This window comes from Portunus trituberculatus, chromosome 24 (genome assembly GCF_017591435.1).
Source record: "Portunus trituberculatus isolate SZX2019 chromosome 24, ASM1759143v1, whole genome shotgun sequence".
Classification (NCBI taxonomy): Eukaryota; Metazoa; Arthropoda; class Malacostraca; order Decapoda; family Portunidae; genus Portunus; species Portunus trituberculatus.
Window position 1 is genome coordinate 8718608 of NC_059278.1, and position 24907 is coordinate 8743514.

The 24907-nt window shown below is 39.1% G+C and overlaps 1 long non-coding RNA gene across 1 annotated transcript in view; it reads right to left on the minus strand.

Moving 5' to 3' along the window:
- The window catches only part of LOC123508417, a 98558-nt gene extending 73936 nt beyond the window's left edge, over positions 1-24622 (minus strand). The window contains exon 1 of the long non-coding RNA XR_006675939.1: positions 24536-24622. This is a non-coding gene — a long non-coding RNA (uncharacterized LOC123508417). The remainder of the gene's footprint in view (positions 1-24535) is intronic.
- Between the last annotated feature and the right edge of the window lie 285 nt (positions 24623-24907).

The following is a 24907-nucleotide window of genomic DNA, read 5'->3' on the forward strand; positions in this document are numbered from 1 at the left end:
TAAAAATATTTTCATTACCTTCAATAATTCTTCCGTATTGCCAAATACGGTATACAAATCACCTTAATTTCATCTATATTCCATGATCATCACGTTCATATCTGTTTATTGAAATATTTTCATTTCTGATTCCTTTTCACGTTTATTTATTAAGGGATATTTTTACATTCTCATATTTTTTTCCTTTTCCTTTTTCATGGGAGCGATTCCCTCTTTATTTGATATCTTTATTATCGACACGCTTACATGAAACTAAAAATTGTGTCTCGCTTTTTAACACGCTTTTCAATTCCCAGTGAAACTTTTACATGCTTCGTACATTTTCCCTTCTGCATTCTTTCACACATTTCCTTCACGTCGCGCTCCACAACGCCACATACTTGAGCACACTTCCCTCTTTCCACACAATTTCCATATTTCACATTTTCCTCCTCCAGTCCATCCCACGCTCTGCACTTCGCTCCTCTCTCGTTAGGCGGAGGGGCAAGACGCAATCAGGAGGTGCATGGTGAAAAGGAGCTAACCCAACATAATCTAACTTAACTCAAAGTAACCTAATCTAACCGACTCTAACTTGATCTAAATAAAATAACAAAACCTAATTCTACCTAACTTTAATTCAGCCAAGTCTAGTCCAACTTAAACAGGACTAATCTAACCTAATCTAAAGTATAAAGCAACTCAACCTAACCTAACCTAACGGTAACTTAACCTGAGCTAAACTACTGTAAACTTCCGAAGGTAACTTAACTTAACCTAACGTATACATGAGCTAAAGGAATCTAAGCTTACCCAACCTAATCTGACCTAACCTAATACAAGGCAGCACGGAGGGATGGTACGTACTAGGCAGACAGTGATTAATAAAGAAACAGGTACTCGTTTCCACAAGGCCTAATTCATTCTCAGTGTAGGCCTAGAAATGTTCCTTGATCTTCCCTTGTTTGATGTTATCTTCTTGTCTTTCATTCTCGTTTGGGTGTGTCTATTCCATGTTTCTCTTATCGAAATGTTTTGTTATCGTGTTGTTATACCCTGAACTGGAGTAGGCGATGACATTTCCTCTTTTCCTTGTTTTACTCAGTTTTCTTTATTTTTACCTTTTCCCCTTGATGTGTGTAGCATTTCATACTTTCACCCTAGCATTTTACCTTTCTCACTTTAATCCTTCATCGGAATAAGCTTAGAAAATTTCCCTTATTTCTCCTTTCATGTCTTATTTGCCATGGTACCCTGTCACGTGTAGCCACTCCATATCTCTCTTATCCAAAGTTTTCATCCTACTAAGCTCCATTCCCTGGTGCGGTCAACTTTCCAAACCCGCAGTTCCTTGTAGTTTTAGCCACACCAAACCCACCAAACCCATTTTATTTGAAAATTTTCACACCAAACTCTGAAGCCAAATCGTGCATGGGTCTTAAAGGTGTCATCTCTGAGGATCACAGACGTAGAGGCGACTCGCGCACTGCCTGTACAGAATTCCCTTTCTTGTAGAGTTTCCCGTCGGTAGTGATTGCCAAGGCGACAGCAGCGTCAGCATACTAAGGATTCAGACGCAGAGGAACCCGAGCTTACCGCACCTTTTTCTATTTTTTTTCTTTTTTATACTCTCTTTCGCCTCTCCACCGCATACGCCGCCGCCTCGAGAATGAATCTTTATGCTGCTTCCTTTTTAAATCCTTCCCGCGGCTACGAAATGCAGGGTACGTATATGTGTATTTTACTGTATTTTAAAAGTATTTCCATCTCTTTTTTTCTTTTTCTTCATATTGATAAGCTGAAGGATAATGTAGTTCGTTAAATAAAGGCTTATGATTTAGTTTACTAGTGAATTATTTAGAGTAATTAATTTATACAGGTGAGAGAGAGAGAGAGAGAGAGAGAGAGAGAGAGAGAGAGAGAGAGAGAGAGAGAGAGAGAGAGAGAGAGAGAGAGAGAGAGAGAGAGAGAGACGTAACATTAATTAATTACTAAACCTTCCATGATTTTTCAAAAAGTCATCTCCAACATCTAATGGAAACTCGGCGCAAACCAATACACGTTTCCTTCACTCGCCTCGTACTGTCTGACACACCACCACCTCCTAAAACTGACACCACACCGGCCAGACGAACTGCAAACACGCCATGTAAAACTGAAAACATCCAAATCAAACATAGGAAAACACGTTGCCAGTTTGCTTGCGAAGAAACTTTAGCAATTTTTTTCATTTTCCAAGAGAGACATTGACGCTTTCCTTCGCTCACCCCCTCTTCTCTATCTCTCAGCTATCTCCACGCGGTTTCCTCTCCCCTTCTCCCAATCTACCTTCCTTCTCCCTATATTCCGCGCTCTCCCTCCCACTCCACCTGTGAGAGAAGGACCGCCAGCGTGGTCGGCGGAGGATAAAATGGATGAAAGGTGAAATTGATTTATATATTGCAGCGTGGCGTACCGAGAAGAGAGAGAGAGAGAGAGAGAGAGAGAGAGAGAGAGAGAGAGAGAGAGAGAGAGAAGGAAAGAACGTATAAGAAAACGACGAAGAAACAAAGAGACGAGGATAAGAAGGAAAGATATAAAGAATGAGAGAGAGAGAGAGAGAGAGAGAGAGAGAGAGAGAGAGAGAGAGAGAGAGAGAGAGAGAGAATTTGTCTACACACCCAAGATATTATAATAAACTATTCATCCAGACAAAATACTTCCGCTATTATTAATATTCTGTAAATAGGGAAGGATTTTTTGAGAGGAAGCTTTATTATGAAATGTTCCTCTGAAATTCCGTAGATGAGTCAGAGATAAAGATAAAATGATGATTTAGAGAGAGAGAGAGAGAGAGAGAGAGAGAGAGAGAGAGAGAGAGAGAGAGAGAGAGAGAGAGATTTTTACATGGAAGTTAAATAAAAAAAAATATACAATACAGTTAAGAGAATATATACAAAGACAAACTTATGATTAACCAAAAGAAAAAAAAAAAAAAGAAAAAAGAAAAGAAACGAGTAAGGGAAAGAATATAAAGAAGACTCAACCTCCTCTCACTAATTCACATCAGAGGGGAAAGTGTAAGGCACGAGACGACCGAGGGGAAACATGCAACTATGAAGGGGAAAAACAGCTGCATGGTCGTCCTGAGATCCCGGAGAGAGGGAGAATGTAAGGCAGAGGGAGAGGGGAAGGTCATAATCAAGGTGGAAGAGGGAGGGGCTTCTCTGCCGACCTTGACCCCTTAAATGGCCCGTACCTTCTTAGTGGTTGACAGGGAGGAGGTTGCAGAGAGGGGAAAAGGGTGAAGAGGGAGAAGAGAAAGAGGAGGAGGAGGGGGTGAAAGGGAGAGAAAACTAGCTGAATTCTGTGCGAAATAAAAAGTGGGAGAGGGAGAAGGAAACCTGCAGTGTAGGGAAAAGGACGTGGAGGAGGGAGGGAACAGGAGAAGCAGCGAGAATTAAAGGGAAAGAGAGAAGGAAGATAATTCTCTTTCAGCTCCTGGTTTCCATATCTTCAGGTTTCCATTCTGTAGCTTTAACCCCTTGAGTACCATGACGCGTTTCCATATTCATTCTGCTTACTATTTGGTGTTTTTTTTTTAAAGCTTCAAAAAACTTATGTGGGAGATTAAAATAGTAAAGACTGTGGCCATTAATTTTCTGCCCTCCATAGACCCTTCCTAATGTCAATAAAATGGTCTAATCGTACACAAAACTCAAGGTAAAAACGTCCCAGTATTGAAGGGGTTAAATTCCCACATGGTACACGATTCTTTTCGGTGTAGCTGAAATTCACCCACTTTTGTTCACTTTGTTTTTTATATCGAATCTTTTCTTATCTTTACGTAATGATTGATGGGAGAAAGGGACAGAGAAGAGAGAGAGAGAGAGAGAGAGAGAGAGAGAGAGAGAGAGAGAGAGAGAGAGAGAGAGAGAGAGAGAGAGAGAGAGAGAGAGTGTGGAGAGAGGAATATGAGGGGGACAGAATAGGAAGGAGTGAGGGGTGAGTAAGTTGTTAGTGTGATTAGTCAAGTAAACAAAGCCTGAGGGAGGAGCGACGAATGATGAGTGCAAGGGAGAGAGGAGAAATATGGAGTGAGGGGAAAGGAATGTCCGAAGAGATTAGTGGAGTACGGAGAGAGGAGCATTAAAGGGGAGTAAGGTAGAGGTGCGGTGCGTGCTATCACTGAATCAGAAATAAGTTTGTGTTTCGTAAAATTTTGCTCCTTAGTTTTTGTAAATTATTGCCAGTTATGTCGTGGTGTGACTCGCACGTCTATTTTTATTACTTTGTTCTTCATATTTTTAGTATTTTTCGCTTATTTTTTGAGTGAAAAGAAATATTTTTGCAGATTTTCCAGCAAGATTGAGAGAAAATATCTAAATTTCTTCTAGTAATATATGTTTGTAATTTGAAGAAAGCTTCCTGCGAAATTGACATAATTGTCTTCATTTTTTACTGTTCATCTGTTCTTAGGTATCAAATTTGAAGCTTTCATGCGCGTGTTGAGCTGGAGCGGTGAGAGGCGCGGAAGGAAATTGTTCTCGTGCTGACATAAGCTCAATTATTTTTCTTCATGGAATTTGAGGATTTGTAGAGAAATGGAGAGATGCAACATACAGTTAAGAAGAATATCTCTCGGGATGACGCGAGTTAATTAAGTCACAGAGGGGGAGATACAATCCAGGGACGCCCAGGGTACAGAAATATACATATATATAGAGCATACATAAACATTATGAGAGTATGAATAAACACGTAGAAGTATTCACATAATGAAAATTGGGAAGAATAATGAAATGAGTATACACGAAAGGAAAAAATAATACCGTACGAAAATTGGTGTCATACAGAGGTGAGCATAATGAATGTGGATAAAAAGAATACACTTGGGATAGATAAAAGAAATAATGTTTTTTTTAACGTTATTCATATACGCATATTTTCCATGATGTGTGTGTGTGTGTGTGTGTGTGTGTGTGTGTGTGTGTGTGTGTGTGTGTGTGTGTGTGTGTGTATATATATATATATATATATATATATATATATATATATATATATATATATATATATATATATATATATATATATATATATATATATATATATATATATATATATATATATATATATATATATATATATATATATATATATATATATATATATATATATATATATATGTGTGTGTGTGTGTGTGTGTGTGTGTGTGTGTGTGTGTGTGTGTGTGTGTGTGTGTGTGTGTGTGTGTGTGTGTGTGTGTGTTTAGAGGGACAAAGCAATAAAAAAATCAAAGAATAAAAAAAGGCCCGTTGAAGTGGTAGTCCTGGAGTACGAGTATTTAGAAACAAACATAAAGAAATTGAAGGAAAAGTGTCTTCAAATTCATAGGAAGGGGAAATTACAGTTGAGCAGGGAGTTCCAGTGTGTATGTTTGTATGTGTGTGTCCATGTTAACCCGTCCCTCATGCTCTCCTACTTCCCTCCGCTTTATGCTGCTTCCAAACCTTGACTCTCACACCTGTTATTTCAACACACACCTACTTACCTAATGGCGGCGGTGAGAATGCCCTTTCCTCATTAGAATAGCTGGCTAACTTCCTCCTCTTGTGCCAAGTTAAGCACAGTTCTCTTTTTATCATGTGTGTCTTTGTTATGACTTTCCTTTTCCTTTTCGTTTTCTTTGCCATCTCAGCTAGATTGCCTGGAATTTTTCTTTGTGTTTTAGTTTTTTTTTCTTTATATATGTAACCAGTCTCCATTGTTGTCATCGTCTTCATCATCCTACTCTTCCTCCTTGCCATCGTCTTTGTTATCTTTGTTCTGTATGGTGTCGCTATCGTCCTCGTCCTTGTTTTCTTTCTCGTCTTCGTCTTACTCCTTATCTTTGTCGTTTTCTCTGTTGTTTCCGCCACTTTCTCCTCTTCCTCTCTCTTCTCGTGTTTCTCTTGTTTCTCCTCCGCCATCACCACTTTCACCGTCACCTTCTCCTGTTCCTGTTTCTTCTCTTGTTTCTCCTCCTCCTCCTCCTCCTCCTCCTCCTCCTCCTCCTCCTCCTCCTCCTCCTCCTCCTCCTCCTCCTCCTCCTCCTTCTCCTCTTCTTCTTCCTCCTCCTCCTCCTTCTCCTCTTCCTCCTCCTGAAATCAGAGGGGAGTCGTTAAGGAGGCTCTTAAAGACTGCCTCCGCTGCTCAGTACCTGTAATCAGGCGCGTGGCTCGTGTGGCGATAGGAAAGGTTGGAAGACTTACTTTTTTTCTCTCTTTCTCTTTATAAGGACGACCTGGGCTTTTTGTGCCTTGCATCAACTTATTACAGCGTTGTTTTTGTTGTATTACGGGAAAAAAGTGCGCTTCAGTTTCCTCGAATGATACTCCCCATATTTTTTTTGTATTTCATGTTCCTTCATTTGTTTGTCTTATGTATGTATATATATATATATATATATATATATATATATATATATATATATATATATATATATATATATATATGAAAGAGGAATTTTTCATATTTGAACTCAGTATGAATTTATTAGAGGCTTGTTTTCTGTTTTGGGAAAAATGCATTTCCGTTTCATGAAATTAGTTTTTCCGTGTTTTCTTTTATTTCCTTTTCTTCCTTTTCTTCTTCTTCTTCTTCTTCTTCTTCTTTTGTCATTATTATTATTATTATTATTATTATTATTATTATTATTATTATTATTATTATTATTATTATTATTATTATTAATAATAATAATAATAATAATATTATTATTATTATTATTATTATTATTATTATTATTATTATTATTATTATTATTATTATTATTATTATTATTATTATTATTATTTATTATTATTATTATTATTATTATTATTATTATTATTATTATTATTATTATTATTATTATTATTATTATTATTATTATCATTATTATTATTATTATTATCATTATTATTTTTATTATTATTACTACTACTATTATTATCATTATTATCAGTATTATTATCATAAGCATTTATTATTTCTTTTACACAGTTGAATCTTGGATATTTCATGTCAGCATGAATTAATCACAGATTTGTGTTCTGGTGTGTTTAAGGAAGAATACACTTTTCTTTCCTGAATTTTTTTCTCTTTGTCTCCTATTTTCCTTCTTCCTTTCCTCCCTGTTTTCCACTACATATGTATTTTTTTTTCTTATCCTCGAGAATTCTTTAGTCGCATTATTTGGTAAGACTAATCCACAATACCTTATCAATGGAGGTTTTAATTCCAGTCCGAATATGAATAGTTTAAGTCCTGGAAACCAGTTTGAAGAAGAGGGAGGAACACGTATAGATTCTCATTTCAATGTCCAGGCTTCAAAAGACGACGAAGAAAAATAGTGTATAGATTTAAAACCTTCGATCAATTATATATATATATATATATATATATATATATATATATATATATATATATATATATATATATATATATATATATATATATATATATATATATATATATATATATATATATATATATATATATATATATATATATATATATATATATATATACATATATATAATGGAAAAACAGTAGGTCTTCAATGAAATAAAAAATGCAAAAGACAATGAGATAAGAAAAAACCATGAATGAAAATGGTAATAATAAAAAATAACAAAACAAAAATGCGTGGATTAAGAAATGAAAATTCAAATGTAAGACACTAATTATAATAAAAAAAAAGAAATACATCAATGTAAAGTGAAAGACAATGACATAAGAAAGAATGAACATAAAACGTCTAATCCTTCACAGAGGCAACTTAAGAGAAAGCAGCCGCCATACGCGCCATCTGGAAACGCTCCCCAGCCAGCCACTGTAAAAACCAGAGCGACACGAAACGAGCCGTAAACTGGAGGAATCACTTTAAAGTTCATGTGAGAGGCGAGGGAGTGACGGGCGCCCGGACCAGCGTGGGGATGGGGACGTAATGGCTTCTGTGTCAATTATGCGTGACGGATGGGTGGGAGGAAACAATTATCTCATGACAGATAGCCAGGAGGAAGCCACGGGAGACGGGAGGAAACGAAGAGAAGAACGGGAGGAAATTGGGAGAGATGGAGGAGACTAATAAGAGGACAATGGAACGCGTTTCTGCTCATTCGCGGTGTCAGAGCTGAGGCATTCTGGTTGATTGGCCGGGAAGGAACGGCTTCGATGTGGCGGTCCAGGTTCGAATCTCTCCTGTATCCTTTTCCTTCTTTTCCTGATGAGTTATAATGAGAGACTCTTCTAAAGGTAATGACTGTTGTTAGGGTTTGGCCGCGTGTCAGCAGAGTAATCCTGCTTTGTGAACTGTTAACAATACTGCTACTACTACTACTACTACTACTACTACTACTACTACTACTACTACTATTACTACTTATAATAATAATTATAATGATAATAATAATAATAATAATAATAATAATAATAGTATTAATAATGATGATGATAATAATGATAATGATAATAGTAATAATAATAATGATAATAATAATAATGATAATAATAATAATAATAATAATAATAATAATAATGATAATAATAATAATAATAATGATGATAATAATAACAATAATAATAATAATAATAATAATAATAATAATAATGATAATAATAATAATAACAACAATGATAATAACAATAATAATAATAATGATAATAATAATAATAACAATAATAATGATAATGATAATAATAATAGTAATAATAATAACAATAATAATGATGATGATAATAGTAATGATAGTAGTAGTAGTAGTAGTAGTAGTAGTAGTAGTAGTAGTAGTAGTAGTAGTAGTACTAGTAGTAATGATAACATTAGCAACAACAACAACAACAACAACAACAACAACAACACTCTTATATAATTTTATCCCATTTTCTCCCCGCAACAGTTCTCTCTTCCATCTGTCTCTTGATTAAACGTTAAACTAAGAGCAATGCAGCGAACAGGAACTCACGCAGCTGATATGTTACCCACGCAACAAGTCCACAGGAGGAAGACAAAGGTAAGTACACGTTTTTATAGAAATTTCAACTTGAAGGATATGCTACTTAGAGAAGATACTCCGTCAGTTTATTGGTTATTAAGTTAAAAAGGACTAACGATGTTCAGGTCAGTGTCTTTTCCTTGCTATCTCATTCAGAACTTAAATAAAGAAGTAAAATTCAAGTGACAAGACATGCATCAAGATCCAGCAATTTTTCCCCTACTCAGTCTCTTGCATGTTTGGATGTTCGTGTTTTCTTTCAGGAGGGAATTGATGTGATGGTTAATTCATGTGGTTCTAATAAAGTAAATGATTGCGGAATAGCGTGATTGACATTCTCTGCTATAACTCGACGAAAGATCTAATAACTAATAGATGTGATATATTTATTAATGTGATGGTTAACTAATATGATTTCAGTAAGGTAGATAATTACGTAATAATGTGATTGATATTATTTTCTCCTGTAGGTCATTGTGGGATCTTGTATGAAATATATAGAGGTTTATGAAATATTTCGTTATATCTAACTATGATAAAATAATTTCTATACGTGGCGATGCCTGCTCAAAATCTCGTTTCCCTTAGTTATCGGAAGTTAATATAAACTTCCTGCCATCATATTCACAGCAACAACAATAATAAGAAGAGGCAGATAGCAGCACGTAGCACAGCCAGACCAGTTCATTAGCACAGTCTGTAGTCAAGTTCAGTAAAAGGAATTAACAATCTAACTTTCCCTGTTCAGGATTCAATAACACCGCTTATTTCACATTTCCAATTGATACACTGACTCGTGTTTGGCCGTAAATGGCATGGAGAAGAATACTTACACATGATGGAGTTAATTAATTCAGCCTCACTGTATGCGTGGCCAGCGAGAATATAGTGCGGTACTGGACCGGCTGCGTGAGTCTAGTGGATTAGATCAATGTGAGAATGTTTTGATGAACTGATTTTCCATTAACCCTTGATGGATCCCGCCTGTGCCCTCCTCCCTCCTCCGCCAGACTTCAATGCCGGTTCGAAGTCAGCATGACAAACTAATTTGATCCAGAAATACCTGAGAAACAGACCAAGCCGTTTCCGTTCTTCTGGCTTCCGGAACGTAAATCAGAGCGAAGATAAAAATAATAGCTTCTTGTGAGGTTAATCTTGAAGTTCAAGATATTTAGAGGAAACTTAAATTGTGCCCCCAGGAAGAAAGCAGAAAAATTTACGTATGATGCATTTATCTTTATTCCTAGTGAGGAGGAACTCGTTTCCGTAAATTTTTACAAAAGTGAAAAACGAAAAGCCAGCACGCGATTGTAATTTAACAGGTGAATAATGCAAAAGGGCCAAATTGCTTAAATACCTGATTACCGCTTCGGATAAACACGGCCGGAGCTCCTCCCTTTTGCTCTTTCAACTTTGTACGCCGCCCGCCAGGAAAAAGAAAATTTCGACTTTTAGTTTTCGCTTTCGTGTATGAATAAGAAAAAAAAAAAAAAAGAAAAATGATACCTAGGAGACTTTAATTAAGAACGAGTACCTGGCGCACCTTGTCTCACTCAGCCTGCAGGATTGAGCGAGGGAGAGCGAGGCAGTTTAAGGAAACAAACAGCAAACTATAAGCTACTTGGTATGTCTTGTGAAGGATGGAATGTTGGGAGGCGAGAATTATAACAACGGAATTTCATGACGAGAAACAGTAAAGCGGAGGAAAGAAAAATGCATGGAAAAGACCTTCCTTCCACTTGCATACCACATTATATAGTCAGCATCGGGCCTTGTCAAGACTCACGCAAGAAAATAAAGATGGTTACGTAACGATTCTTGCGAAAAGCGTGTCGAGGGAGCAAACTTACCAAAAGAAAGACAAAAATATACTCAACTTATGAAGAAAGTATATGCTGAAAAACACATACATTATAACAAAATTAAATAAGGAAAAAAATGAATAGAAAATTTTTAAAAATGAAAGAGAAGCAAAGGCTGAAAAACAAGACACGAATCACAACGAATAAGAACATGAAACAAGTAAGGAGAGCAAAGGGAAGGGAAAGAGGAGAATGAGGAGGTGGTGGAGGTAGAGGCGAAAACATGGAAAACGAGAAAAGCAAGAAGAGAAGAGCAAGGAGAGAGAGAGAGAGAGAGAGAGAGAGAGAGAGAGAGAGAGAGAGAGAGAGAGAGAGAGAGAGAGAGAGAGAGAGAGAGAGAGAGAGAGAGAGAGAGAGAGAGAGAGAGAGAGAGAGAGAGAGAGAGAGAGAGAGAGAGAGAGAGAGAGAGAGAGAGAGAGAGAGAGAGAGAGAGAGAGAGAGAGAGAGAGAGAGAGAGAGAGAGAGAGAGAGAGAGAGAGAGAGAGAGAGAGAGAGAGAGAGAGAGAGAGAGAGAGAGAGAGAGAGAGAGAGAGAGAGAGAGAGAGAGAGAGAGAGAGAGAGAGAGAGAGAGAGAGAGAGAGAGAGAGAGAGAGAGAGAGAGAGAGAGAGAGAGAGAGAGAGAGAGAGAGAGAGAGAGAGAGAGAGAGAGAGAGAGAGAGAGAGAGAGAGAGAGAGAGAGAGAGAGAGATATTGTCCACAAAACATTATTCCATAAACCAAATCATACACTAATTAAAGACAAAAAAGTTGAATTAGTATAATAGAAACACATCCATGAAGACAACAGAGAAGAAAAAAGAAAGAAAGCAATAATGTAACTCAAATGATAAATAGTTAGAGTTGGCAGATGCACTGGTTGTTGTTTTCGATATTTGTTCCGGAAAAAAAAAAGAAATAGAGAGAGAGAAAGAATAGGAAAGTTTTCGTTCTCATGTAAGTTGGGAATGACAGGGAACGAAAGAGGAAAAAGCGACGGAACAATTTCATTATGCAAAATATAGAGAGTGACAGACAGGCACTAACGGACAGGCAGAGGCAGGCAGCATTAATTAAGCTATCGTTTCAGGAAGGCGGCTGTCAGTATGGTCAATAGGTTCAATACTTACATGGGCTCAAGAAATGATGTATTGTGGTCTTATGTGTAATATAATTATATCCTTTTATACTTTCTAGATGGTAAACAGTGGAATTAGACCCGTTTTCTTTAGTATAATTAGAGACTTTCATATGGTACATAGTGCAACTGCATCCATTTTATATGATATACAATAGAATTGGAACCTTTTTTAGGTACTACACAAAGGAATTAGAAGATATCCAGAAAATCTAGATTCTTTTTAGGTGGCATGCAGTAGAACTAGATAGTTTCAACTGGCAGTTTTAAATTGTATAAACATAAATAAGACCTTTTTTTATTTGTTATTTTCTAGAATCATATCCTTCATACTAGAATTAGACAAAGTCATCTTTTTTAGGTGTTTAGTACATTCATACCAATTATTGTAGTGTTATTAGAATATTTTTTTTTCTTGTCACACTTTATATGATCAAATATTTTCCAAGCGTGATATAAGATAATAAAATAATTTCAGTTTTGTATGTATATTAGAATCACATCCTTTATAAGTGATGCATATTAGAATCAGACACTTATCAGTTGTTAAACAAATGGAATCAAATCCTTTTCTGTAATAAGTATTAAGTTAAAATTCTTTACGGTATTCTTACACCAAAGACTCAAACCCTTTTTAGATTATAGTAGGCTATAATAGAACCTTTTCGGTGGTGTTTCTTTATAGACTCAGACCCTTCGAGCAATTCCATAAAGTATAATAAAAATCCCTTTCCGTGGTAGAGAGTAGATTCAGATCCTTTTTTTTGCCAGATACTTTATTTTTTTCATCCCTTTCGGTCATTCTGTGGTGATCGTTCATGGCCTCATCACGTATTTAATCACCACACGTCACCACCATCATGACCACCATCACCATTACCCCTCTGCCGCCACGCCGCCATTACCGCCATCTCGCTGTGTATATTGCGTTGTGGTGGCGCGCCCTTCGTGTTTGTGTTCATTTTCCTTCTGCGGCGTTGTATTATTCACAGCAAATTCCCCACTATGTTTTCCATTAATACACCGGGGGATATTCATTCACTCTCTCTCTCTCTCTCTCTCTCTCTGCCATCACATCATGATAAACATTACCACTTTACGCGTCATAATTCCTGCATCTCCACGCTAGACGTCAGTGCGCCTCCTCCTCCTCCTCCTCCTCCTCCTCCTCCTCCTCCTCCTCCTCCTCCTCCTATTTACACCTCTCATCACCCTTATCGAAATGTGATGTTCGCGCCTTTCCCGTCACGTTCGATTTTAGGAGAGAGAGAGAGAGAGAGAGAGAGAGAGAGAGAGAGAGAGAGAGAGAGAGAGAGAGAGAGAGAGAAACACACACACACACACACACACACACGAGAGGTCATGATATACGAAAATAGTTTGGGTATGAATGAAGAGACAGTGTTTTGATTATTTTTCATCCAGGTAAGTGAGAGAGGAACGGAAGGCAGGTGAGATATATTGCGTGAAGGTAGAGTGCTTTAATCTTAAGGGGAATAGCCAGGATACCCTGAAAAATAGAGTAAAAAGAAATAAAGAAAATGTGATTGGGTGAGGATGCTCTCTCTCTCTCTCTCTCTCTCTCTCTCTCTCTCTCTCTCTCTCTCTCTGCAACTGATACGTTTTCCCTTTGAGCTCCACACCCTCCCTTTTTTTTTTCTTCTGTTTCTATTTTGTTACACCCTCTGTCTTTTCTCTACATTTATATATTTATTCCCGCGCCATTCCATTAGTTATATTACCCTTCGTGCGCTATTGAAGTGGATGGCTTGAAATTAATACTAGATGGAAATTGGGATCGAATATTTCTTACTCTCAGAGAATTTTTATGAGTATTCTTTTGTCTTCGTTCTCTCTTACTTCTATGTGGATCCGAGCCTACATAATTGATGATTTTTTCCTTGTATATTCGAGTGCATTTCTTTTTTATATTGTTTCTGGATGCATTAGTGAAAAATACGTAGTTTGCTTTTTATTGATATTTCATTTGTATTTTACGTCTGAAAATCACTTTGTTTTACGTATATATACTTGAATTCTCTCCCTTGTATATTCCAGTACACTTTGGTTTTAAATGACTTTTTTTCCCCTAAGTCCTCAAATGTAGTATGTGTTATTCCATATTTCATTTGTATTGCACTTTAGAAAATCCAGTTTATTTTCCTGGTTTCGAAAAAAAAAATAATGTTTATCAAGTTGTGTTCCACGGTAGAGAATATAGAATTTTCTTTTTACATTGACAGTTTTTATGACTTACTAGTTACGAGAAAACAGGAAAAGCTTAAACCAGGTCACTCTACAAACACGTGCGCTTCAGTTGTACTGCTTTACTTTTCCTCGTCCTTTTCATGTTTTCCTTTATATATTCGTTTTTATCTTACCTCTGTCGTTTCTTCACATGCATTTTTCCACCTCCGTTTCCTCCTCCTCCTCCTCCTCCTCCTCCTCCTCCTCCTCCTCAGCCTCTCCTTTTTCCTCCTCCACCTTTTCTTCCTTCTCCTCCTGCTCTTCTGTGTCCGCCTCCGCCACCGCCGCCTCTTCTTCCTCAGGTCTTTATCGGCTTCCCGCGGTGGTAAAAATAAAGTTGTGTGTTAGGAAATGCGAGGGTGCCAGTTTGCATGTTTGGTTTTCATGGTGAAGGATCTTGGTGGAGGAGGGAAGAAGAAGAAGAAGAAGAAGAAGAAGAAGAAGAAGAAGAAGAAGAAGAAGAAGAAGAAGAAGAAGAAGAAGAAGAAGAAAGAGAAAAATCGGAAGAATAACAACAAGGAGAGGTGAAATGTACAATACATATACACAGGAATCCGCGCAGAACAATAATGCGAGTAAAATTTTCATGTTATTATCAGACGTGGTTGTTGACACAGCACGTGGTGAACTAAAGGATGTGGAAAAAGAGAAATACAATAACTTTTCTCCTCATCTTTCTCTCACTCCGGCAGACGGGCTGATGGAACAAAGTCATGTATGCAAAATAGAAAAAAAGAAACGTGAAAATAGAGTTCTTAATGTCAAAACTCGAATCACCAAAGCAACAAGATTAGCAAGTTCTTAAAGCAAATCATTTATCCTTGCATGTAAACTCTCACTTAATTGATAGGAGAGCTATTCTGAGATCAGCCTCTTGTGCCGCACCTTACTGATTTATCTTTTTTTTTTTTCATGAAGATTAATTGAGTCCGGGTATTCAGACGCCTCAGGCAACGCGAATGTCATTAATGGAGAGAAAAAAGGCTGATCAGTCTTGATGCATTACCTCGAGGCAGGTCGGCAGTCTGTTATCAGCTTGTTTGCTGCAAGGATTAGATTATTTTGTTATTCAATGCTTGGATTAAAAGTGGCGTTAAACTAATTGGTCGGTAATTACTTGCTTGTCTTTAATTTTCTGTTTTTCTGGATAATCAGATTTACATTAGCCGCTTTCCAGGCAGAACCTTTCCTGGCTTGGCTTGACGGCTTGAGGAATGTTGGTGCGGAGTTTTATGCTTGAACCCAGTAATCGTTAGGTAGTGATAATGGCGGAAAGCTCTTGATTTATTGACACCTATTATTTCCAGAGGGACTTCTATAGCCCGTGTGACATTATTGCTCTTATATATATCCTTTTTAAGCTCACAGTGAAACATGGTGGAGGAAAAATAACAGTATGAGTACAAAGACTAGAGTGAATTTTATCCTTCTTTCCTAAATGATTTCAAGAGACGAGGGAAAGAAAAATGTCTGAAAAGTTAAGTAGTTGTAGGTGGTTATGGGAAAAGTTATTCAGCAGTGCAAGTGTTAATAGCTTGACTTCCTGTAGCGCCTCAACTCCTCCATGTCTGCCGAGATTGATTCTGGGTCTCGGTTATCCCCCACTGACCTTAAGGATAGATGTGCCACGTCACCGCCACAGTCACATCCCACAGTCCGAGTCCCCGCTTCCCTGAGTCCCAGCAACCTTTTCCTCATTCCCTTGCCTCCCCTGCCCCTGAGCACTGCCCCCTTTCTTGCTTATTCGAAAGATTTGGGTTTACCTTTCATCCACTACGTTTTATTTCCTTGTATTTCTCTGCTCTCTTCATGGTACATTTTTTTTTTATACAAGGGATTTTTGTGCAGGGTAAACAAAAAAGGTGTAAAAAGTGGTATTAAAGTTGCAAGTTGCCAAATGATAATGAAGATGATTATCCAAAATAGCGTAATATGTAAGCTAATTTCGCCTTCCCATGCGGTTCACTTGGTAATTATCCTTATGAAACTGGCAACCTGGGGAAAACAGGGGGAGGAAGTGTGCAGCAGGGAAAGATACCAATAATGAATACGGAGATGAAATTGACCAAAGAAATCATTATCTACAACAACAACGGCATCAAAATTCGGGATGAGAGGTTTATAAAAGAGAAAAAAAAAGATAGATGAAAATTAGCAGAATTGAGAGAAAAAAATCCTGTAGTGAGTGAATATGTAGGCGAAGCAATAGAAGTAATGGGAGTAGGCCGCGGTGGAAGGGGAGGAGAACATGAGAGATGAAAAGTACGAGGAGGGAGAACTGTTGGCAACTGGCAAATATGAAGAAGGCGCGGGCGAGGCAAATATGTTGGAGGACCACAAGACGCGAGGGAAAATGTGAAAGGTCAGGAAACGAATCATTAACCAAGTTGAGATGGCTGTACGCGGCCGCTTTAAACACACACACACACACACACACACACACACACACACACACACACACACACACAATAAGCACGCATGAAACACATTTTCCACACAGAGGCGTACTGACGTTCATCCTTCCCACAAAAAAAAAAAAAAGAATAAAAACGAAAAGGCCTTAGGCAAATAAATTCAAAAGCGAAAAAGGAGTCTGTGGCCTCAGCGACAGACTCACTTTAAGAACATGAGAGGAGGAGAAGGGGGAGGAGGAGGAGGAGGAGGAGGAAGGAGGAAGAGGAGAAGAGGAGGAAGAGGAGGAAGAGGATGAGGAAGAGTAGGAAGAAGAGAGTCTGGTAGTGGTGGTAATGGTGGAGGCGTTGAAAGAGGAGAAAGAGGAAAGGACGTCAGGAGGAGGAGGAGAGGAAGAGGAGTAGGAGGGGGAGGCGGAGAAGAAGCCATGAGAAATGAAGGAAAATGTCGACGTCGAATAACAATATTTGCATAATTAAAGTGGGAATCGCGCGAAGTATTCCTGTGCTTCTTGTTTTTGAGGTTAATGGGAGAACTTTTCCCTGAAGACTTACTGTTATAACGTGTTGGCGCTCGTTTCACTTCATTCTTCTCGTGTTCTTGTATAAATTGATGAATATTAACTGCATTTTCTCTCCTGTATGTATTTTTTTTTTCAATCTTTTTAACACTTTTACAATTTTACAACTTGTGTTTGTTTATTTTCTTTGCCCGTTTGCCTTTCTGTCTGTCTATTCGTCTAGAAGTATTCTGTCACTGCTTCAGCTTCTCTCTTTGCTTGTATTTATTTCATCTGACTGTCTATTTATTTATTTGTATTTTCGTCTCTCTCTCTCTCTCTCTCTCTCTCTCTCTCTCTCTCTCTCTCTCTCTCTCTCTCTCTCTCTGTCTTTGTTTGTCTCTCCGTTTCTCAGCCTCACACTGTTATTATTTCTTATTTTCCCCAAGTTGCACATCAAACCAGTGGAGAGCCAATCAACGAGTGAGTTAAGGCCTTACTGATTGCTGACCTCAGGAGCGTGAGAGAAGTACCAACAGGTTAGAGCGAGGGCCACTAGATTGGAGGAGGGAGAGGTGATTGATTGGAGGGTGGCAAGAATGATTGGTGAAAAGAAATATAAAGGGAAGAAAAAAGTAGAATGGAAATTATAGATTGTTTGATTGAGGAACGTGTAAATGTTAGTAATTGGTTTTCTTTAATTGAGGTTCATTCTTATTGTCATTATTTATTTATTTTTTTTTTTGTGGCGAAAGGAAAGACGCGGTTTCTTTTATAGGAAGTCTGAATGAAAAGAAAGTATACGTGTTTTATTTTTCTTTTCTCTAGGATGGTTTCTTACTCTCTGAATTCCTTTGATTAAGAAATGAAGCAGTAAAACTTAGAGGAAATCTGAATTAAAAATGTCCATGTAATTTTTTCATCGACATAACCACAACTTCTTTACTTTTATTGACATGAAATATTTTAAAAGCAGGAACGTAAATGAAAAACGTAATTGTTCTAACAGTCTTCTATTTTTAATCAGTATTTGTAATTATGGCAATGGCGAAATCATACCTGTAACTAACCCTCAGAATCGTCCAATCACACGCTTCTCTCAGGTGTGTCAACAGGTAAACGGTTCTCTCACGCTGGTAATTAGTGCTTTGGGTTGTATAGCTCCTCAACTTTGATGGTTGGGCGCTAGGAGGCTCTGAAGGACGTCAGCAGGAGTTGCTGTCGCTCTCCTGCATCGTAAATGAGGCCATGTTTACATTTACGTCTCTGTGTCGCGCTAACCACCATTCAGTTTTGTGCAGATGTTATGTTAACTCCTAGGCAAATTTGTCTCTGTCTGTCTGTATTCTGTTCTTTAGCTTTGATCTTGCTAATTGTCAGGTAAATTCAACTTGCTGATAAGTCTTTTGCGTTGTGTTCGCTATCAGACAAATTCCACCCTTTCCGTGATTATGTTGTGTTTTTAGACATTAATTTCTATATTATTAGACAAATTTATCTCCCTTTCTGGTTAATTTGAGCCTTATTTATGATAACTATCAGGAAAAATTAATCTCCTTGTCTGATATGCTATGATTATGTTATGTTTTTAGTCTTTGTATTAACTGTGAAGTAAACTTAATTTCCTGATGATGTTTTTTGTCTGCCTTGTATTAACTATTAGGTAAACTCAACTGTATGTCTCATTTTGTTGTGTTTTTAGTCATTTTTATGTTAAGTATTAGATAAATTCAGCTCCATATATGATCATGTTATGTTTTTAGCCATCCTTGTGTCACGTTCACCACTGTCGATGTATACGTTTGTTAACAACGAGGCAATTCTAGAACTCCCTTATGTTTTTTTCTCCGTTCCTTGTTTCGCGCTAACCAGTAATAAAGGTTGTCCAGGTCAGGAAAATTCTAGACATTTCTGCTACATCATTTTACTCCCCTCCAATGGCATGGCCTGTTCAAAGGATAGGTTAAGTTAGGTTAGGCTAGGATTGGTTAAGATACAATAGGTTGAGTTAAGTTGATCGTTAAGTTAGTTTACATTTTCCTAGGTTAGATATATTTCCAAAATAAAGAAGACAAAAATAAGTTGAGCCATTTTCTATGTGTCGTTTCAAGGAGACGCAGTTACGCAAGAAACACATAAAAAAATGTCTGTTTGTAGCTCCTGGTTATTGAAACTGGCTACCAATAGTTGCTACATTGTGCGTAGATAGGACGGACGTGCTAATTTTGTTATATTCGTGATAATGTGAAACTTACGCCTCTGCTTCCAAACTCCACATTCCCTTCGACAGTTGCAGAGTATCAGCCAGTCGAATACATCTCTTGTGCTGAGAAGCTTGTGGTGAAAAATACTCTCCGAAGATTTACCGCTGGCTGTTAGCAACGATGCAAATGAAAACTTGAAAGTGTCTAACAAAGAGAATATTTGAACATGAAATTGCCAGAATCTGCACCCAACTCGGCAGCCACACAAGAGAGAATTAGGTTTATCATGACTGGTAGTTTTTATCCCACTCGTCACGCCGATGATAGAATTAGTCCTGACGTGCGACGCCAACATGAACAAGCCGGATTGTGGACGCTCGGTACAGTGTGGCGAGATTAGATTCAGACTTGAAATCAGGTCGCTGCTCAGGTTTATATACTGCATTCTAAGGGCAGCGTATGTTTGTGGGGGGGGAAGGTTGTGTGGGATTTGTCTATGCAGCGTCTCGTTGTGTTTTGGGTAACGTGATGATGCGAAAAAAAAAAAAAGAAAAGAAAAAAAACAGATCCCCTTTCATTCTACATGGTACTATGTTAATCTTTTACACTTACGCAAAAGAGCCTGATTAATTATGCAGGCTAGACATGGACTTTATTTTGCGGAATACTCATAGATGCAAGCGCGCTCGCGCTTGCATGCACACACACACACACACACACACACACACACACACACACACACACACACACACACACACACACACACACACACACACACACACACACACACACACACACACACACACACACACACACACACACACACACACACACACACACACACACACACACAGATATGCAGGGTAAATAGTAACGTGAAAGTTGGCAGTGTCCTCCTATCCTCTTCTTCACCTTGACCTTTTAACCAACAAAACGCCACCATCATCACCACCACCACACCACTGCAACATACACTCCAACCACTAACGACAGCGACAACAACACCAGCAACGCCCAACATTCCCCAGTTACTCCACTCTACTCGCAACGCTATACAGAGTTCGCTCTCACCAAACGCTGGCTTTCAGTACAAAATCCCTTTACCGTTTCACGACCCACCACCCTTGCCACATCAGCGCCCTTACCTCAGAGACATTTGTCACCATAAAGTTACATCACCTATGCCGTAGAAACAGGAAGCGTTAGACCTACAACAGCCCTCCCTTGCTCCATGCCCCTGACCACCATTCATCTCTCTCTCTCTCTCTCTCTCTCTCTCCACCCCCATTCCTTACCCTCCGTTTCTCTCTCACCCCCTGTTCCTCTCACCTTCCCTCTCACAACATTCTCCGGGGCCACCCTCCCGTCCACCTTCCAGCGAGAAGACTCCCGTTCAAACAACTTTATTACACAAGTTTCGGCTGTCCAGTCGAGTCTCGCAGAGCTGCAAGCAGGAGCCAAACTGGGTTATCCTTGTGTTTGTTTCCCTGGGTCGTGACGCGCCGTGGGACGCCACTCGGTAAATTGCAGTTTGCGGACTTGCGGTGACAGTTCGTAGTCACTGGAATGTAAAGGGAGGGTTTGGAGATTGTCTTTACCCAACCAAGGACACACGACGAAGGACGCTCAGTCATGTTCTTCTTTTTTTTTCTTTTCTTTTTTCACTAATAACTTGCCAAAATGCAGGGAGATCAGACTTTTTTTCCTGGAAAATTTAACATAAGCGGTGGGTTTTCATGCAGGAAACGCACCCGAACGATTCACTTCGCAGGCTTCACTGGTCCAACGCGAGGTATTTCCCACTGCAGCTGTGGAATGTATGCAGTGAAAATATTCTCTGCGGGGCTTAGTTTCTTTGCACCAGCTCTATCTAGCCTCCGAGGGACATTTGGCAACCGCTGTGTAAATTGAAGAGCAAAGGACTAGCAGTCGTTCCCAGTTATCCTATCGTAAAGCTCTCCGCCATCTGCCAGCCACTTAGCTATGTCGATTAAATGTTCAGCTTAAAGCATATCCTCCATCTGCCAAACGACTTTCCCGGTGAGGTGAGGGAGGGAGTCCACTTTTTGTCCAGAGCGAGTTATTAGCAAGTCGTACTGAAGTGGTATTCTTGTCATCCTTTTAGCCCCAAAAACTGTTTCTGCCAGAGAGAGAGAGAGAGAGAGAGAGAGAGAGAGAGAGAGAGAGGGAAGGGGGGCAACATGACATATGCTTATAGATTCGTGTGTCTAGAGCAAAAAGAAAGGGTAGATGAGAGCGTTGGGTTTAGTATTTGATCTCACATAGGAGGCTTTGAATTCAAGATCAAGACGACGTGAAAATCTAGTCTCGCCCTTGGATCGTCTCAGCAAAGGTCTGTTGTTGTTCCCTCTCTTCCATCACTTTCTGCAACAACTCCACAAATGTCCTCTCTTCTTCACCTCTCACTTTTTTTTTCTTTCGTTCCGTCTTTCTACCGTTGTTCACATCTCACTATTTTCTTTCATTCCGTCCTTCTGCCGTTTTTCTCCCTGTCACCAACCACCATCCAGGTCTCGATAAATATATAGAACCTTTTTACTTCACGTCTGAACATTTTCATAACGTGCATGTATTTGTGTATGTATGTATGAACGCATGAATATATATGGTGTGTATGTATGAATATATTATGTAAATGAATTATGTATGGTAATATTTTACACTAAAGAAGTTAATAGTGTCACATTTAACTTTATTATTATTTTTTTGTGTCAATATGTAATTTATTTTCCAATGTTACTGGAAAATAATCCATGATGATAGTTGACACAGCAATTGGTATGTATTGACGCATTTCATCTTACCGTACAACTTTTTCTTTCATCCGTTTCTTTTCACTCATTTCTTCATTTTCATCCTTTTGTTTCCTTCCTTCACTCGTGTCCTCCCTTTCACTCCCACCATCCTTTATTCTTTTTTTTTCTTCCTTCACTTCCTTCCTTCTGTCGCCTTTCCGAGTTTCTCTTTCTTTGTTGTGTTGTCCTCTTTCCTTCTGCTTCAGTCCTTCATTCCTCTCGACCCTTCTTTTATTGGTCTTCCGTCCTTCACCCTCAACGGCTCCTCTTTGTCTATTTCTTTTTCTCTTTCTTACTCCTTCCCAGACAGCTACACCTCGACTGTCTTTCTTTTTCTCTTTCTCATTGTTCTTCTTCTTGTAATTCTTTCCCTTGCCTTTCTATTCCTCGTCATAGTCGAGGTTCATTCATTTTTCCTTCTTGTCTTTCTTGGTATCGTTTTGTCACCTTTTTCATTTCTGCTGTTGGTCTTTCTTTCGTCGTCGTGTTCCTCCTCCTCCTCTTCCTCTTTTACCTAGTTGTTTTACGGGTGATTTGTTGCCCAGTTTGCTATATGTCTATCTTCGTCTCCTCTTCCTCCGCTTTTTGTTCCTTTTCTTTTCAAACAACCTCCATTCTTTACTCTCCCATCGCCACGCCTCATTTAATGGGAATCAGGGCTGCAAATGTCTCCTCTACTCTTCATATGATAGAAAATCTATTCACATTTTCACTTTAGAATCCAAATTTGATGTGGAAAAGGCGAGAAAGGCGAAAGAGTTCAGGTGTGTCTTAAATATCCTGTTTTTGTTCTTTTCTTACACCTCGAGTTAATGTTGTGCGCGGTGCTGAGGTGCGGCGGCCCAATACGATATTTTCTCTTTTTATGGTCTTATTGCAGCAGAGGACACGTTAGGAGGGGCAGGGAGGGAGTCGGAGGGGAAGGGTGGGGAAGAAGGAAGGGAAGATGGGCGTGTCTTTTCCGTGTTTCGTCGCGTGCTAACCTTATATCCACAGGGCTTAGTTGCAGGAAATGCTCTGATTTTGTTGCTGGTGGAAGAAAAACAAATGGATGAGGCAAACTTGCAGCGGCCATTTAAAATAAAATCCTCGTTTTTTGTCGAGATTGCGTGCGTGTGTGCGAGGGACTTGAGTGTGAGGTAGATATTAGGCGCGCGCATGCGTTGAGTGCAGCATCCAATCTAGCCCTGACTGAGCCTCCCATAGATATGTCTTCTCCTTTCCTCTCGCCTTTCTTCCCATGCCTTCGGGCCAAACCTTAAAACAAAGACTCTGTAAATGCAGCTCCGGCGACCTTCCCGAGTCAAGAACCAAGCAAACATCTCGCAGGTAAAGATTGTACAAGAGCCATCACATGGAGGGAATGGCGTAGTCGGGGGAGCAGGGGAGAGGAGAGGAGAGGAATGAAGGAAAGGGCAAGAACGAAACAGAAAAGGCATGGATTGTGATACGAAAGAAAGATAAGCTTAAGAGAATGAAACGCAATGAAGAACTACGTGGCTAAGATGCAGTTGTCAAAAATATGCTAGTAGTCATGGATTATTGAGGGAATGCGAAAGGACGGAGGAGAATAAAGAGTGTGAAAGGGAAGGCAGTACATTGGAGTAAAAGGGATCATTAAGGAGGGACAAGCCATTTACAAATATTGGAAAGGGATGGCTATAAATTAGATTCAAGATAAATTAGATCAGAGAGAGAGAGAGAGAGAGAGAGAGAGAGAGAGAGAGAGAGAGAGAGAGAGAGAGAGAGAGAGAGAGAGAGAGAGAGAGAGAGAGAGAGAGAGAGAGAGAGAGAGAGAGAGAGAGAGAGAGATAATGGGAAGGAAGTAAGAAAAATGTGGAAAGTTGTCAGTGGTATATGTTGGAATAGTCAGAAGGGGAAGCTGGAAAAAATATCCAGATGAAAAAAAATAGAGAGGAAAAAAGAGAGGAAAAAAAAAAGAACTTCTGCACCGCCACCTCTCGTACACCTGGGGCAGGTACTCGCCGGCGGCCTGCATGGTTCCTCCTGCCACAGTAATGAGCCACGTCCTTCAGTAATCTGTGGTTCTCATTAAACTTTCGCCACGTCACTCGCCTTCTCCTAATTATGCTCGAACATTTTCCCGGTCGCGAGGAGGTCCAAACTTTGCCGGCCCCTTGCTCCCTCATTATCGAAACACCGGCTAAATATTTAAAGATATTTTGAGTCTCGAATATTATGAACTTCACCGCAGGTTCGAGGAAAAGCGCAGGTGAATATTCATATTTTTACATAAGGTTCAAACTTTATATTGAAAAATGCTTGTACCCGCATAGCAATGAAAAAAAGAAAACAAGAGAAATTCAGTTTGTTCCACGAGCAGCAGTAGTTCAGGTTGTGTTCTGTGAATGTTAGGATAGGCGCGGCAGCACACCTTGTACTCACCGGTGGATGTGTGGTGTATAAGGAGTGTTTGGTGCGTGGGAAATGAGGGAGCCGCCCCTTCGTTAATCAGCAGGTGAGGCGGTGTCATCACGCAGCCTAGACCCTCCCAGCTGCGTCACTTATCTGGGCAGCGACAGGCGGAGACTCTCAACACCTCCCACTTGTTTCCACCCTAACCAGTGAAACTCTCCCTAGGGAAAGTGTGTCCTCTGTCGCAACACGCGTGTACACTATCAGTGAAACACATGTTCTAAAGTATTTTTCGTACAGCCTTGAACGAGAGTCTTGTAGCCTGTTGTATTCAATCCTACTGTGGTTTGCCTTTCAGCTTTAAGTCCTTTCATCTACTGACAGTCTCCTCATACAACTGAC